Here is a 16,137-nt window from a genome sequence, read left to right on the forward strand (position 1 = left end):
AACTGGTTCTTCACCGCGCTGGAGCGGTGCTTGGAGGAGGGATAGGATGGGGGATGATCCCACTTTGGGAGGGGTCGGGTTATTGGCGGGAGTTTCCGGGGTCAGCAGAAGTTAGCTGACCCACGGAAGTACAATGGAGGACGGTTCGCGGCTAGGAGGGTTCCTAGCCTGGTGGAGGAGGGAGGGGGGGAGAGGGGAATACCGGGTTGCTGCTGGCAGGGTCAGGAAGGAGCTGGTGGGGGCCGGGGGGGACAGAGGTGAGGTGTTGTCGCTGTGGGGACTGGGTCGGGCAGTGGGTGCTGGCCTGGGGCGGGCAGTCGACGGGGGAGGGGGGCGGGACGCCCTCTGATCCGGTTGGTCACCTGGAATGCGAGAGGATTGAATGGGCCGGTGAAGCGGTCGAGGGTACTTGCTCATCTGAGGGGGCTAAAGGCAGATGTGGCAATGCTTCAGGAGACCCACCTGAAGGTGGCAGACCAGGTCCGTCTGAGGAAGGGATGGGTGGGGCAGGTTTTTCACTCTGGGTTGGATGTGAAGAACCGGGGAGTGGCGATTCTGGTGGGGAAAAATGTGTCGTTTGAGGCATCGGAGGTGGTGGCAGATAAGGGGGGTAGGTATGTTATAGTTAGGGGCAGGCTACAAGGAGAGAAGGTGGTACTTGCTAGTGTATATGCCCCAAATTGGGACGATGCAGGCTTTATGAGGCGTATGTTGGGACGGGTCCCGGATCTAGAGGCGGGAGGTCTGATCATGGTGGGGGGACTTCAATACGGTGTTGGATCCTTCACTGGATCGGTCCAGCTCTAGGACGGGTAGGAGGCTGGCGGCGACCAAGGTACTGCGAGGGTTTATGGACCAGATGGGTGGGGTGGATCCATGGAGGTTTGTGAGGCCGAGGGCACGGGAGTACTCTTTCTTCTCCCACGTACATAGGGTCTACTCTCGGATAGACTTCTTCGTGGTGAGTAGGGGACTGATTCCGAGAGTGGAGGAGGCCGAGTATTCGGCCATTGCAATCTCCGACCACGCTCCACATTGGATAGAGTTGGAGATGGGGGAGGTGCGGGACCAGCGCCCGTTGTGGCGGTTGGATGTGGGGTTGTTGGCGGAGGAGGAGGTGTGTAGGAGGGTCCGGGCAAGTATTGAGGGGTACCTCGAGGTGAATGATACGGGGGAGGTTCAGGTGGGGGTGGTCTGGGAAGCCCTGAAGGCAGTAATTCGTGGGGAGCTGATATCCATCCGGGCACACAGGGAGAGGAGCGAGAGGAGTGAGAGGGATAGACTGGTGGGAAGGATGCTGGAGGTAGACAGGAGGTACGCAGAGGCACCAGAGGAGGGACTGTTGGGGGAGAGGCGCAGCCTGCAGGCTAAATTTGATATGCTGACCACGAGAAAGGCGGAGGCACAGTGGAGGAAGGCACAAGGGACAGTGTACGAACATGGTGAAAAGGCGAGTAGGATGCTGGCTCATCAGCTCCGCAAGCGGGATGTGGCTAAGGAAATTGCTGGAGTGAGAGACAAGAGTGGGAATGTGGTGCGGAAGGGGGTAGAGGTGAATGAGGTCTTCAAGGACTTTTACGGGGAACTATACCGGTCGGAGCCAACGGGGGAGAGGAGGGGAATGGAGAGGTTCCTCGACGGGCTTTCTTTCCCGAAGGTGCAGGAGGAGCAGGTGGAGGGGTTGGGTGCGCCGATTGAGCTGGAGGAGCTAGTTAAGGGGATCGGGCAGATGCAGTCAGGGAAGGCACCGGGGCCGGATGGGTTCCCGGTGGAATTTTATAAAAAGTTTGTGGACCTAGTGGGCCCCTTGCTGGTGCGGACACTGAATGAAGCGTGGGAAGGGGGGACTTTGCCCCCGACAATGTCGCGGGCGCTGATCTCGTTAATCTTAAAGAGGAACAAGGACCCCCAGCAGTGTGGTTCATACAGGCCCATATCTCTCCTCAACGTAGATGCCAAGGTGCTGGCAAAAATCCTGGCCACCAGGATAGAGGACTGTGTGCCAGGGGTTGTACACGAGGACCAGACAGGGTTTGTGAAGGGAAGGCAGCTGAACACGAATGTGCGGAGATTGTTCAATGTCATCATGATGCCGGCGATTGAGGGGGAGGCAGAGATAGTGGTGGCGCTGGATGCAGAGAAGGCCTTCGATAGAGTGGAGTAGGGGTACTTATGGGAGGTGTTGGGGAGGTTTGGATTTGGTGAAGGGTTCATTAGATGGGTACGGTTGCTATATGAGGCCCCGATGGCGTGCGTGGCCACGAATGGGAGGAGGTCGGAGTACTTCCGGCTTTACCGAGGGACCAGGCAGGGTTGCCCCCTGTCCCCCTTGTTGTTTGCACTCGCAATCGAGTCGCTGGCGATGGCGTTGAGGGATTCAGAGAGGTGGAGAGGCTTGGTGCGAGGTGGGGAGGAACATAGGGTGTCGTTGTATGCCGATGACCTGTTACTGTATGTGGCGGACCCGGTGGGAGGGATGCCGGGGGTAATGGAGCTGCTAGCTGAGTTTGGGACCTTTTCAGGTTATAAACTAAATTTAGGCAAGAGTGAGGTGTTTGTGGTGCACCTTGGAGACCAGGAGGAAGGAATTGGTAGGCTCCCGCTTAGGCGGGCAGGGGAGAGTTTTAGGTACCTGTGGGTGCAGGTGGCCAGGGACTGGGGGACTCTTCACAAACATAATTTCACCAGACTTGTAGATCAGATGGAGGAGGAGTTCAAGAGGTGGGACACGCTGCCATTGTCGTTGGCGGGGAGGGTGCAGTCCGTCAAAATGACGGTGCTTCCGAGCTTCTTGTTCCTCTTTCAGTGCCTGCCCATCTTTATCCCCAGTGACTAGGAGTATCTTGAGTTTTGTGTGGGCACATGGGACTCCGAGAGTGAAGAGGGTTTTCCTGGAGCGAGGGAGGGATAGAGGCGGGCTGGCGCTGCCCAACCTTTTGGGGTACTATTGGGCGGCCAATGTGTCAATGGTGCGTAAATGGGTGATGGAGGGGGGAGGGGAGGCGTGGAAAAGAATGGAGATGGCGTCATGTAGAGGTACGAGCCTGGGTGCCATGGTAACGGCGCCGTTGCCGCTCTCCCCTAAGAGGTTTACCACGAGCCCGGTGGTGGCGGCGACCCTAAGAATCTGGGGACAGTGGAGACGGCATAGGGGGGAAACAGGGGGCTCGATGGAGGCTCCATTGGGTGGCAATCATCGGTTCATCCCGGGAAACAAGGATGGGGGATTTAGGGGGTGGCAAAGGGTGGGCATCAGTAAATTGAGGGACCTGTTTATTGGCGGGAGGTTTGTGGGCCTGGGGGAACTGGAAGATAAATTTGGGCTTCCCCAAGGGAACATGTTCAGATACTTGCAAGTAAAGGCGTTTGCTAGACGACAGGTAGAGGGATTCCCTTTGCTTCCCTCGCGGGGGACGATGGACAGAGTGCTTTTGGGGGTGTGGGTCGGAGAGGGGAAGGTGTCTGACATCTATAAGGTAATGCAGGAGGTGGAGGAGTCGTCAGTGGAGGAGCTGAAGGCTAATTGGGAGGGGGAACTTGGGGAGCAGATAGAGGACGGGACTTGGGCGGATGCCTTGGAGAGAGTCAACTCTTCTTCTTCATGTGCGAGGCTTAGTCTCATCCAATTTAAGGTGCTGCACCGGGCCCACATGTCCGGGACTAGGATGAGTAGGTTCTTTGGGGGGTGAGGACAGGTGCACCAGATGTTCCGGGAGTCCAGCGAATCATGCCCATATGTTCTGGGCATGCCCAGCACTGGAAGAATTCTGGAAGGAGGTGGCGGGGACGGTGTCGAGGGTGGTTGGATCCAGGGTCCAACCAGGGTGGGGACTCGCGATTTTCGGAGTTGCGGTAGAGCCGGGAGTGCAGGAGGCGAAAGAGGCCAGTGTCCTGGCCTTTGCGTCCCTAGTAGCCCGGCGGAGGATCTTGCTGCAGTGGAAGGATGCGAGGCCCCCAAGTGTGGAGACCTGGGTCAATGACATGGCGGGATTGATAAAGTTGGAAAGGGTCAAATTTGCCCTGAGAGGACTTCCTGGCTCAATGATAGGGCAAGGGGGGGTGTTCCTTATTATAGTTTCTATATTTTTTCACTACGGTTATGTAACTTAACAGTGTGTTAACTTAAGTTGTTAATGTGTTGGGTTGTTCATTGAGGAGGGGCGAAGGTTCATGATTGGTGTCATTACTGTTATCGTTGGTATTTTAGTATGGTTTGATGTTGTATAAATTCAAAATTTTTTCAATAAAAATTATTTTTTTTTAAAAAACTTCATTTTGCAAAACACAACATTTTAAAAACTAGGAATACCAGAGGATGTTCACAAATTCTTATTAAACGGACTCATTCATTCGTTGGAGATCTCCATTCAAACAAAAGGAATTCAAATCATTATACTTTCATTCATCTCAACCAACCGAACAATAAAAGTTTGAATTTTTCAAAGAAACCAGAATAGAATTTTAGCAATACCTGAGAGCTCTCCGATACGGTTCTAAACTTCCCAAATCTCTGGTTCCCCTAGTGGCCATTCATCTCCCAATTCTTTGTTTCACTCAAAAAAACATGGACGGAATTCTCCGCTCCCGTGAAAAATCGAGAAGGCCGTCGTTAACTCGGCCGAGTTTCACGACAGCCTCAGAGGCCGCTCCTCTCACCTTATTCACCCCCACCCACGGGGCTAGGAGCGCGCTCCGTTATTTTCGACCGCCGGGCCTTGTCGCTGGCGTCAAGGCCCGGCGTGCAGAGAATATCGCGGCGGCGCTGCCTAATGACGTCAGCTGCGCATGCACAACGGCTGACGGCTCAAACCCACGCATGCGCGGTTGCCGTCTTCCCCTCCGCTGCCCCGCAAGATGTGGTGGCTTGGTCTTGCGGGGTAGTGGAGGGGAAAGAGTGCGTCCCTTTGAGACGCCGGCCCGACAATCGGTGGGCACCGATCGCGGGCCAGTCCCCTCCCGAGCATGGCCGTAGTGCTCACTCCCCTCTCCGCCCCCCGCAAACTTCAAACTAGCTTTTGGCGTCATGTTCACGACGGCAGAGACCAGGTGTGGTTGCCGCTGTCGTGAACCGGTCGCGAACAGCAGGCCGCTCGGCCCATCCGGGTCAGAGAATCGCCGGTCGCCGTGAAAAACGGCGAGCGGCGATTCTTCCGGGTGGGGGGTGGGAGAATCGCGGGTGGCACCAGGGGGGCGTGTCGTGAGTCGCCCGGCCCTCCCGCAATTCTCCCACCCGGCGTGGGGAGCGGAGAATCGTGCCCCATATCTCGCAACAATAAATTTTAACTTAGCCAATTCTAATTGTACGGAATTGAATTGTCTCCAGAACATTCCATCAGCGGTCTTTACTGAATTGTCTCTGTGACATCCCATCAACCCGTTAAAGACCTTAACCGAATTAAAATGTAATTTAATATAACCAATTTTAATTTTCAACTCACATGCAACTGACTGACTAGGCAACATTCCAACAGTCACCAGCTGAATTGTTACTCCGTATTCACTCAATCATGTTCAACCCCTCAGCCGTACCTCCATCGACTTAAATTAATTCTTCTAATCCGCCAGACTGACCTTTGATTTCATCGAGACGATCTTACCTGATCAAATGCGAGTGATTAGACTGTAATCAGAATACGAGAGAGAGGAAAATCGACATGGCAATGTTCCAGCTACTCATATCGTGGGCCCATTTCCTCTTTCCCCTTCCGAGATCAGTCCAATTCTGATTTCGCAGATGAGAGGTGATCGTCTGGAGAAATCCCGGATTTCGGCTCCAAATGACACCATCACACTCCTAACTTGTGTCTTGTAGATGGTGGTCAGACTTATAGAAGTCAGGAGGTGAGCTACTCGCCACAGGATTCATAGCCTTTGACCTATTCTTGTAGCCACAGTATTTACATGGCTCGACCAGTTCAGTTTCTGGTCAATGGTAATCCCCAGGATGTTGATATTGGGGGGATTCACTGATGGTAATGTCATTGAATGTCAAGTGCCAATGGTTTGATTCTCTGTTATTGGAGATGGCCATTGCCTGGCATTTGTGTGGCGTGAATGTAACTTGCCACTTGTTAGCCGAAGCCTGGATATTGGCCAGGTCTTGTTGCATTTTCTCGAGAACTGCTTTGGTATCTGATGAGTTGTGAATGGTGCTGAACATGGTGCAATCATCCGTGAACATCCCCACATCTGGCCTGATGTTGGAAGGGAGGTCATTGATGAAGCAGCTGAAGATGGTTGGGCCTAGAACACCACCCGAAGGAACTCCTGCAGTGTTGTCCTGGAACTGAAATGGCTGACCTCCAACAACTAAATTCATCTTCCTTTGTGCCAGGTATGACTCCAACTAGTGGAGCATTTTCCTCCTGGTTCCCATTTCCAGTTTTGCTTGGGCTTCTCGATACCATACTTGATCAAATACTGCCTGATGCCAAGGGCAGTCACTCTCACCTCACCATTCAGCTCTTTTGTCCTTGTTTGAACCAAGGTCAGGAGCTGAATGACCCTGGCTGAACCCAAACTGAGCATCCATGAGCAGGTTATTGCTGAGTAAGTGCTGCTTGATAGGCCTGTTGATGACTTCTTCCATCACTTTACTGATCATTGAGAGCAGACTGATAGAGCGGTAATTGACAGGGTTGGATTTGTCCTGTTTCTTGTGTACGGGACACACCTGGGCAACTTTCCACATTGCCGGGGAGATGCCAGTGTTGTAGCCGCACTGGAACTGCTTGACTCGGGGTGTGGCAAGTTCTGGAGCACAAGTCTTCGGTACTATTGCTGGAATATTGTCAAACCCATAATGCTTGCAGTATCCAGTGCCTTCAGCCACTTCTTCATATAACTTGGGGTGAATCAAATTGGCTGAAGACTGACATCGGTGATGCTGGGGATGTCTGGAGGAAGCTGAGATGGATCAGCCGGACAGGCGCCGGAATGTGGCGACTAGGGGCTTTTCACAGTAACTTCATTGAAGCCTACCCGTGACAATAAGCGATTTTCATTTCATTTCATCCACTCGGCACTTCTGACTGAAGATTATGCCACAGCCTTATCTTTTGCAGCGATGTGGATAGCAAATGTTGTCTCCTTGTTCAAGAAGGGGAGTAGGGATAACCCCCGGTAACTATAGACCAGTAAGCCTTACTTCTGTTGTGGGCAAAGTCTTGGAAAGGTTTATAAGAGATAGGATGTATAATCATCTGGAAAGGAATAATTTGATTAGAGATAATCAACACAGTTTTGTGAAAGGTAGGTCGTGCCTCACAAACCTTATTGAGTTCTTTGAGAAGGTGACCAAACAGGTGGATGAGGGTAAAGCAGTTGATGTGGTGTATATGGATTTCAGTAAAGCGTTTGATAAGGTTCCCCATGGTAGGCTATTGCAGAAAATACGGAGGCATGGGATTCAGGGTGATTTAGCAGTTTGGATCAGAAATTGGCTAGCTGGAAGAAGACAAAGGTGGTGATTGATGGGAAATGTTCAGACTGGAGACTAGTTACTAGTGGTGTACCACAAAGATCTGTTTTGGGGCCACTGCTGTTTGTCATTTTTATAAATGACTTGGAGGAGGGTGTAGAAGGATGGGTGAGTAAATTTGCAGATGACACTAAAGTCGGTGGATTTGTGGACAGTGCGGAAGGATGTTACAAGTTACAGAGGGATATAGATAAGCTGCAGAGCTGGGCTGAGAGGTGGCAAATGGAGTTTAATGCAGAAAAGTGTGAGGTGATTCATTTTGGAAGGAATAACGGGAAGACAGAGTACTGGACTAATGGTAAGATTCTTGGTAGTGTGGATGAGCAGAGAGATCTCAGTGTCCATGTACATAGATCCCTGAAAGTTGCCACCCAGGTTGAGAGTGTACGGTGTGTTAGCTTTTATTGGTAGAAGGATTGAGTTTCGGAGCCATGAGGTCATGTTGCAGCTGTACAAAACTCTGGTGCGGCCGAATTTGGAGTATTGCGTGCAATTCTGGTCGCTGCATTATAGGAAGGATGTGGAAGCATTGGAAAGGGTGCAGAGGAGATTTACCAGAATTTTGCCTGGTATGGAGGGAAGATCTTATGAGGAAAGGCTGAGGGACTTAAGGCTGTTTTCGTTAGAGAGAAGAAGGTTAAGAGGTAACTTAATTGAGGCATACAAGATGATCAGAGGATTAGATAGGGTGGACAGTGAGAGCCTTTTTCCTCGGATGGTGATGTCTAGCACGAGGGGACATAGCTTTAAATTGAGGGGAGATAGATTTAGGACAGATGTCAGAGGTAGGTTCTTTACTCAGAGAGTAGTAAGGGCGTGGAATGCCCTGCCTGCAACAGTAGTGGACTCGCCAACACTAAATGCATTTAAATGGTCATTGGATAGACATATGGATGATAAGGGAATAGTGTAGATGGGCTTTAGAGTGGTTTCACAGGTCGGCGCAACATCGAGGGCTGAAGGGCCTGTGCTGTGCTGTAATGTTCTATGTACTTGCCACCCTCAATGCTTCCTCCAAATGGTGTTCAACATGGAGGAGTACTGATTCATCAGCTGAGGGTGGACGGTACCTGGCAATCAGCAGGAGGTTTCCAGTCCATGTTTGATTTGAAGCCATCAGACTTCATGGGGTCCAGAGTCAATGTTGAGGATTCCAAGGGCAACTCCCGACAGTATGCCACTGTGCCATGACCTCTGCTGGGTCTACTCTGCTGGTGGAAGAAGATATACCCAGGAATGGTGATAGTGGTGTCTGGCACATTGTAAGGTATGATTCTGTCAGGATGACTATGTCAGGCTGTTGCTTGATCAGTCTGTGAGACAGCTCTCCCAATTTTGGTACAAGCTCCCAGATGTTAGTAAAGAGGAATTTGCAGGGTCGAGAGGGCTGGGATTGCCTTTGTCATTTTCAGTGTCTGGTTCGATGCCGGGTGGTTCATCCGGTTTCTTTCCTTTTTATTGACTTTGTAATGGTTTGGTACAGCAGAGTGGCTTGCAAGGTCATCTCAGAGGGCATTTAAGAGTCAGCCACATTGCTGTGGGTTTGGAGTCACATGTAGGCCAGACCTAGGTAAGGATGGAAGAATTCCTTCCCTAAAGGACATCAGTGAACCAGATAGGTTTTTTATGACAATCAACGATGGTTTCATGGTCATCACTGGACTTTTAATTCCAGACTTTTATTGAATTTACATTTGCCGTGGTGGGATTCAAACCCGGGTCCCCAGAGTATTACCCTGAGTCTCTGGACAATACCACTGCCTCCCCACCTGCGGTAGAAGTCCAGCCTTGGAGTGCTGGCAGCAAACTGGGACAATTTTGACTTTTGTTTTGCCAAAGGTTGTTGACCATCCCTGTGGGTTTCCAACAGCCAGGTCCCAGTAATTTCTGTCATGACCAGTCCCATGTGGGCTTCAATAAAAGTTATTGATCCGGGAGAGACCCCTCAATTCATCATCATCTGGAAGTTTGTTCCAGACTCCAACCACCCGCTGGGTGAAAACATTTTTCCTTACATCACCTTTAATCCTTTTGCTCATTAGTTTGAATCTGTGCCCTCTAGTTCTTGATGCCCTCTTGACAGGGAACAGTTTCTCACTGTTTACCCTGTCCATACCCCTTAGGATCTTGACTATCTCTATCAAGTCTCCTCTCAGCCTACTTTACTCCAAGAAAAACAATCCTAAACCTCTCAAATCTATCCTCATAGCTACAGTTCCTTATTTCTGGAATCACTCTTGTGAATCTCCTCTGTACTCTCTCCAATGCCTTCACATCCTTCCTCAAGTATGGTGCCCAAAACTGGACGCAGTCTGCAGATGAGGCCTAACTAGTGACTTCTACAAGTTAAACATGACCTTCTTGGTAGCACGGTAGCATGGTGGTTAGCATAAATGCTTCACAGCTCCAGGGTCCCAGGTTCGGTTCCCGGCTGGGTCACTGTCTGTGCGGAGTCTGCACGTCCTCCCCGTGTGTGCGTGGGTTTCCTCCGGGTGCTCCGGTTTCCTCCCACAGTCCAAAGATGTGCGGGTTAGGTGGATTGGCCATGCTAAATTGCCCGTAGTGTCCTAAAAAGTAAGGTTAAGGGGGGGTTGTTGGGTTACGGGTATAGGGTGGATACGTGGGTTTGAGTAGGGTGATCATTGCTCGGCACAACATCGAGGGCCGAAGGGCCTGTTCTGTGCTGTACTGTTCTATGTTCTATATTCTTACTCTCATACTTAATGTCCCTACTAAAAATGCCTAAGATACGTCATTAACTGGTTTAATGGGGCTGGTTAGGGGCTGGTTTAGCTCACTCGGCTAAATCGCTGGCTTTTAAAGCAGACCAAGCAGGCCAACAGCACGGTTCGATTCCCGTAACGGCCTCCCTGGACAGGCGCCGGAATGTGGCGACTAGGGGCTTTTCACAGTAACTTCATTGAAGCCTACTCGTGACAATAAGCGATTTTTATTTCAACTGCTCTTTCAAAGTGCCCTGCTATCTTCATTGATTTAAATACATACACATCAAGGCCCCTCTGTTCCTGCACCTCCTTTCGATATTCTTCCTTTAATTCTCTCCTTATTCTCTCATTTTCTCATTATTCTTCCTGCCAAAATAAATAACCTCATGCTTCTCTGCATTGAACTTCAGCTGCCACTTGTCTGCCCAACCCACCAACATACCTGTGTCCTTTTGAAGTTCAAGACTATCCTCATCACAGTTGTCAACATTTCCAATCTTCATATCACCTGGACATTTTGAAATAATTCCCTGAACACCACAGTCTAGGTCATTAATATACATCAGGAAGAGCAAGGGTTTCTTTACCGACCCCTGGGGAACCCCACTCCAAATCTCCCTCCAATCTGAAAAACAACCATTTATGACAACTCTGTTTCCTGTCACTGTCAATTTCTTATCAAGAGCCTGCTTTCCCTTTTATTCCATGAGGTAGAATTTTGCTCACAAGTCTATTGCATGGCACTGTATCAAATGCCTTTGTAAAATCCACATACACCAAATCAACAGCATTGTCTTTAATAATAATAAGAATCTTTATTATTGTCACACGTAGGTTTACATTAACACTGCAATGAAAATCTCTTACGTTTTCCTCAAACATTCGATGACTTGACCTTTCCTCAACTATTCCAATTGAATTTTTCTACAGTTGTACTGGGCCCAAAATCTCCTCGGCAGTAGAGACCAGAAAGGGTGCCTATTGTTAAAATACAGTCTGGCTGGAAAGGTCCTTCCTGATAATTCCCTTATTTCCCCTTTCTTTATTTTTGTTGGTATCATTTTTGACCCATGGATGCTTAATGACATGTATCTTTAAGTCAAGCAACAGAGAGAATGAGGAATTTAAAAAGTTGCAGCGTAGTATATGGTGTGGCTGGTTTTTTGAAGAGGGGAACTCAGCTTTTCGGCACCTGAGAGATTGATTAGCTGGTGGCCAATGAATTGGCCAAAAACCTATATTCTGCTTGGTAACAGATGGTGATTAGATCCTGTCTGAGTGGGATGATTTCCAGACATCTAAGGACCTGAATGATTCTCAGTGAAAATCATTACAGGCTACAAACAGTGGCTTGGATCTGAAAGCTTACTTTGAAGATAAGTCTGCTTATTGACAACCATCTGAAACAAATACATCTTTTTCCTTTTATTTATTATTTTCACCCCTCTCCTCCCTTAGGAATTAGATAATGGTTAACTATTTTGTTTACTGCATATTTCATAGTTCTTGTTATAAATGAAAAGTATTTGTGTTTAAATTTACAAAATTGGTGACTGTAATTATTGGGCAGCCAAAGGCAAAAGGCTTTGGGCGGGATTCTCCGTTGGCTGCCGCCAAAATCGTGAAACGCGATTGGGAGGAGAATCGGTTCCAACGCCAAAATCGCGGCGTGCACTGATTTGACACCAAATCGCAATTCTCCATCACCTCGACAGCGGCGTCAATGCGGTCCAGAACGCATGTTCAGTAAACATCTTTTGCATGTCATTAGCAGGCCCGATCCGCTAATAATCCTGGGCCTCCGCAATTCTCCGATGGGCCGAGTTCCCGATGGCGCGGTTCACTTGTACTTTTAAAAATGGTGAAACCAGCATTGTAGCTGATGAGGGAGAGAGAAGAGGTAGGGTCCAGAGAGGTGCCACTGTGGGCTGCACATTAGCCGGGCTGGCTGGAGTGATGGAGCCCTGCCAGGGCAGGGGAGGGGGTGGTGCCGGGTGGGCAAGTGACCCCCCCCTACAGGACTGGGGTGGTGTCCAGGCACGGACCGCCACAGCCGCGGCCTGCAATCTTGCTGTGAGCCTCACAGACTACACACCTTGACCTTTGGTTCTGCAGAGTGACTCCGGCCGTACTGGTGCCCCCACACCCGCACCCCGCCCTCCACCATACCCTCCGCACCCGACCACCACCCGCAGGTGGAGTGGCAGGTGGCCCAACCAAGGGCAATGGCCACAGTAGCTGGGTGTGCCACTGGGGACTGTGGAGCGCACTGCTGGCAAGGGCAGTGCCAGTTGACCGTAGCTCTGGCAACAGGAACAGGGGCCAGGGCCAGAGTCCCTCACAGTGCCGACCACAGGTGGGCCATGAGTGCAGCGGGACGGGGAGGGGGAAGGATAGGAACATGCAGGAACAGAGCCTACAGTGCCAACTGAGGCCACCATGTAGCCCATTAGACCTGGTTGGACACGGGGGTATGCATCATGCTTTCTTATTTATTTATTAATTTATGTTGTAAATTTAGAATGTCCTGTTTTTTCCAATTAAGAGGTAATTTAACATGGCCAGTCCACCTACCATGCACATCTTTGGGCTGTGGGGGTGAAACCCACTTAGACATGGGGAGGTTGTGCAAACTCCACATGGACTGTGACCTGGAATCGGGATCAATCCTGGGTCCTCGGCGCCCTGAGGCAACCGTGCTAACCACTGTGCTATCATGCCTCTGACACACCATGCTAACATGTTGGTCTATGGCAGCACGGTGGCGCAGTGGTTAGCATTGCTGCCTCATGGCGCCGAGGTCCCAGGTTCGATCCTGGCTCTGGGTCACTGTCTGTGTGGAATTTGCATATTCCCCCCGTGTTTGCGTGGGTTTCGCCCCCACATTCCAAAGATGTGCAGGCTAGATGGATTGGCCATGTTAAAATTGCCCCTTAATTGGAAAAATGAATTGGGCACTCTAAATTTCGAAAAAAATAAAAATAAATAACATGTCGGTTTTTTTCCCCCTGCAGACCATGGATACTAGAATTCAACCAGCAATAGTGGACTTCCTGCTAGTCACCGCAGCCCTGCTGGATGTCCTGTGCCTGTATGAGCTGGAGATGCTTGAGGAGGAGGAATCTGCGGCAACAGAACATGCAGCAGATGCCATAAATATGCACCAGTATATCATGGTGCAGACACATACTGATGGTCATACACTGGGACCAATTAACATGCACAAACACCACAGCCAATCATCAGTTAGAATACACACACTATAAAGGCAGAGGGCACCACGGTTCCCACTCATTCTGGGTGCTGCCTCTCAGTGGAACATGAACTCATCAAGTCTAGCACAGACTCGCACCACGTGCTGAGAATATCAACTGGTTCGGACAAGGCTTAGGTCTCTAGTTTAAACTAGCATCATTTAAACCCGCAGTTCTCGTATGTCAATTAGTTAATAGTTAGTTAATAAAATAGAGTTAAACCTTCCTCAGTGTTGGTGGTATATGTTCACCTTGCAAGCCTACACTATCCAACACTTCAGCAGAGAAACAGGAGGCAGCCGCCCAGGGTGGAGAGCAAGCCAGCCACAACAGGCCGAGGAGGACGTGCAAAGGAGGCGCCACATCTGTACCGGCAGCGTCTGTCATTTGAGGACTCGCCGTACCGGGCATGCCATCCAAGACTCTGGCTGAGCAGGGAGTCAGTGCGACATACCTGCCAGATCAAGGCACACCTGGCACTGCGAGGATATGGGGGTCGGCACCCATTCCCGATGGCCGTCAAGGTGATGGTCGGCCTGAACCTTTATGCGGCGGGGTCCTTCCAGGTGCCGAGTAGGGACTTGTCTGGGATCTCACAGACCTCGGTGCACGGGTGCATCCCTACCGCCATGGAGGCCCTGTATGCCCAAGCGGCTCAATACATCTATTTCAATGTGGACCAGCCCACCGGCATGCTCGAGCAGCGGGGTTCGCCATCATCGACAGGGTGCCCTACGTCCAGGGGGTGATCAACGGGATGCATGTTCCCTCTACAAGCACCAGCAGATGAGGTCACTCTACACAAACTGAAAGAAGTTCCACTCGATGAATATACAGCTGGTATGTGACCATCAGCTGCGCATCATACACGCCTGCGCCTGATATCCGGGCAGTGTGCACGACGCCTTCATCCTAGCTAACTCGACGCTTCTTGACACTTTCGAGACGCCTCCCAGTCTGGGGGTTGGCTCCTGGCTGACTGGCGGATGTGGATGATGACGTCTATTCGAATGCCACAGGCCGATGCCAAGACTCGCTACAATGAAGCCCATGTCGCAACCAGGGGGGTGGTCGAGCAGTGCTTCAGCTTCCTGAAGATACGGCTCAGGTGCCTGGACTGCTCTGGATATGCCCTTCAGTATGACGCTGTGAGGGTTGCCCATATCATGGTGGCCTACTGCTTCCTCCACTGCATCGCACAGCAGATGGGCGATATGCTGGAGGAGGAGGACAAATGCCTGGCCTTGTCCTCCGAGGAGAATGCAGCGAGTGGGAATATGGGCAGGACATGGAGCCCAGACAGGCAAGGGAGGCCACACAACATGTGCGCCAGGGCCAATGCGCATGGGACACTGATCACCTCCAGGTTCATCAACTGGGTTGGGGGGGGGGGGGGGTGGCACGGGCCAGGGCAAGGACACAGCGTCCCGCAGGACACCCCCAATGTCCGTCCATTCCTCCCACAATGTCCGCCCATTCCCCGCACCCGCCCCCTCTGGCCAGAACAGAGCAGCCCACTCGACAAACCAATCTGACAGAGCACCGACCAAGGTTGTAACAGTATGAACAGGGGTTTAATGTGACAATGTATGTATGATGTGGAGATGCCGGCATTGGACTGGGGTGAAGTCTTACAACACCAGGTTAAAGTCCAACAGGTTTGTTTCAAACACGAGCTTTCGGAGCGCAGCTCCTTCTTCAGGTGACTGGAGAGGTATGTTCCAGAAACATTTATATAGACAAAGTCAGAGATGCCAGACAATGCTTGGAATGCGAGAATTTGCAGGTAATCAAATCATTACAGATCCAGAGAGAGGGATAATCACAGGTTAAAGAGGTGTGAATTGTCTCAAGCCAGAACAGTTGGTGGAATTTTGCAAGTCCAGGCCAGATGGTGGGGGGTGAATGTAATGCGACATGAATCCAAGATCCCGGATCTACGACATCTTCTTCGCAGCCTTCAACACATCATCAATGAAGATCAACATCTTGCCAAGGTCATCCCCACACCCCCACTACTGGCCTTCAAACAACCGCGCAACCTCAAACAAACCATTGTTTGCAGCAAATTACCCAGCCTTCAGAACAGCGACCCCAACACCACACAGCCCTGCCAGGGCAATCTCTGCAAGACATGCCAGATCATCGACATGGATACCACCATTACACATGGTAACACCACCCACCATGTACGCGGCACATACTCGTGCGACTCAACCAATGTAGTCTACCTCATACGCTGCAGGAAAGGATGTCCCGAAGCGTGGTACATTGGCGAGACCATGCAGACACTGCGACAACGAATGAACGGGCATCGTGCGACAATCACCAGGCAGGAATATTCCCTTCCAGTCGGAGAACACTTCAGCAGTCAAGGGCATTCAGCCTCTGATCTCCAGGTAAGCGTTCTCCAAGGCGGTCTTCAGGACACGCGACAACGCAGAATTGCCGAGCAAAAACTTATAGCTAAGTTCCGCACGCATGAGTGCGGCCTCAACAGGGATCTTGGATTCATGTCGCATTACATCCACTCCCCACCATCTGGCCTGGACTTGCAAAATCCTACCAACTGTTCTGGCTTTAGACAATTCACACCTCTTTAACCTGTGATTATCCCTCTCTCTGGATCTGTAATGATTTGATTACCTGCAAATGCTCGCATTCCAAGCATTGTCTG

This window comes from Scyliorhinus canicula, chromosome 2 (assembly GCF_902713615.1).
Source record: "Scyliorhinus canicula chromosome 2, sScyCan1.1, whole genome shotgun sequence".
NCBI classification, from domain to species: domain Eukaryota; kingdom Metazoa; phylum Chordata; class Chondrichthyes; order Carcharhiniformes; family Scyliorhinidae; genus Scyliorhinus; species Scyliorhinus canicula.